At 30.4% G+C, this 2,364-nt stretch overlaps 1 pseudogene; it reads left to right on the top strand.

Annotated features, from left to right (window-relative positions):
- The first annotated feature begins 304 nt into the window (after positions 1–304).
- Positions 305–1,399, top strand: LOC106010692 (coiled-coil domain-containing protein 152 pseudogene; annotated as a pseudogene).
- Positions 1,400–2,364: the final 965 nt, after the last annotated feature.

Here is a 2,364-nt window from a genome sequence, read left to right as displayed (position 1 = left end):
GATGGAAAATTACAAATTGGAAACTAATTTAAAGAAGGCAAAAGACCTTTTCACTGGTTAAATATTAAAACTTTTGAAATTTTGCTTAGTGATTTGGAAATTGATTGAATCATATATTGGTCTTTGAGGAGTATTTTTCTACTTTTTTATTAGTTTTTCTTTTTTTCACAGACATTTTTCTCAGATATCTTTTTGAGGTATAACTCTTAATTTTTCTTTATAAAAAATTTATATTTGCTTAAGTGTTGGAATCTTGAAAAGGTAAATAAACAAGTGAAGAAAAGAACCTTTTGTGAATCTTAAACATCACATTAACTTCTCTTTTTAAAATGAGATGTATAGGTTTGTAAAACAATGTAAACAAAAGTGATTAAAATACAGTGAAGTATAAATTTTAATAATTATTACAGGAAAAGACATATTGCCACTGATCCTTCTTACAATGCTGTCTCTCACTTAAAACACACTTATTCCATCATTCTTTTCATTTTTCTGAAGCAGTATTGGAAGTTGTTTTTCATGAATGTCTCTATGTACTGTCCGAAAGACTTGATGTCCTGAACTGGTTCAAAACATTTACATTTCAGAATTGAGGTGAGGGAGACTTTGAGGAACCAGGAACAACAGCAATTCAAGCATGGATCAAAGTAGCGAAGAATGTACAGAAAAGATTAGCAGTGTGAATATTGACAAACTTTATAAAGGATTGTTCACAGATAGAAAAGAAAATCATAGAAACCAGTGGAAAGAATAACATACTGGAAATTCATTTGGAAGAGAGTACCTGTTTATTAAAAGTAATGCAAACAAAGGAAGCCTCAATTAAAAAAGAATGTGCTGCTCTTCATGATATGATAAAAGGGCTACAACAGACCACTGAATATCAACACAATTTGAGGGGTGAAAATGAACAACTAAAAAGAAATGCTGATATGACAAGGGAAAAGATGAAATCTCACAAACAGGCACATAAGAATAATATTGCCTAACGTACATGAAATGAAAATCAAAGAGGAAGAACATAAGAGAAATAAGCAAACTTTATCAAGCTATGCAGAAAAAAGTTGAATTAAATGAAGAAAAGCACAAAGATCTAATAAAGAAAAAGGAGATGGACATTTCAGAGTTAAATGCAAAGTTAATAACTCAAGAAAAAGAAAAGCAAAATGAAATAATCAAACTACAGCTGGAGTTTGATGCCAAACTAGCAAGAGTTCAGACTAAATTAAAACCACGTCCAGATGCTACTATTTCCCCACAGAGTACCTACAGAAGGAAGCTTCAACATCTTCAAGAAGAAAAAAACAAAGAGATTGCAATTCTTCATAGTACCATTCACAATTTGGACCAGTGCCTTTCTATTGGCAAAGATTCTCACCTTAAACATAGACGGTTTTGAGTATAACAGTAAATTCATTAATTACTATTTATTTTTAAAGCAATTGAAAAATTCACTTCTATTTTCAACGTAAGTATACTGCCTAAATAGCCCAAATAATAAATGAGACAGTTTTAAACATTAAAAAAAAGCCCAAAACCAAAAAATTTACATTTCATAGTCAAAATATTTACCTTTATAGTCATTTTGCCTTTGGGGAACAGCCAGAAATCACATGGTGCTAGATCTGGTGAAAAAGGTGGATGAGGATATACCATGTTTTTACAAGTTTGCCTTTCTGTTGGATGGCATTCCCCGTATTTTTGATCACATCTTGTAAATTCATGAAAGGATTTGCAGAATTGCTTCAGAAAGGAAAAAAATGATGGGATAAGCATGTTCAAATCAAAGAGTGTCTCCTGAAAAGGATTAATGGCAATGTGTTTTTTGTACTGCAATAATTTTTTAAAGTTAATGTTCACTGTATAGTTTGATTACTTCTTTTAAACTTAAGTTGTTATATGGACATAGTAGATATTTAATTATAGTTCTTGAACAAATTATTTTCATTTTAAGCAATCAAAACAAAGATGCAAGAGTGCGTCCCAGAACTGTTGTACCAAGTATACATATGTATCATTTTATTTAATGTTCTTATCTGAAAGAGGTGCCCTAGTGTGAACCCCAAATTTAGATGTTGATGATATCTCTAAAGTTTTCAGTAACATGCCTCTTGTAATAAGGTTCAGGATTTTATAAGGTCTCTCTCTTTTATTTTTTTTGTACCAGGAATAGAACTCAGGTCCTTGCACGGGATTTTATAAGGTAATTAGCATATTATTTCTGTATTAGATGAGGATAGCTGAATTTTTTATATTATTTTTATATTATATTATTTAGAATAACTTAAAAATCTGATTATGTAGACAGGACAGTTATAGTTGCTTTTTCCAGATAAACAAATTGAAGTGATAAGAAGTAGAATG

Source organism: Heterocephalus glaber, unplaced genomic scaffold (genome assembly GCF_053883595.1).
Source record: "Heterocephalus glaber isolate CG9 unplaced genomic scaffold, H.glaber_assembly_v1.0 deba00001523, whole genome shotgun sequence".
In the NCBI taxonomy this organism is placed as follows: domain Eukaryota; kingdom Metazoa; phylum Chordata; class Mammalia; order Rodentia; family Bathyergidae; genus Heterocephalus; species Heterocephalus glaber.
The sequence above is the reverse complement of the archived record's forward strand: the minus strand, read 5'-3'. Positions and strand labels throughout refer to the sequence as shown.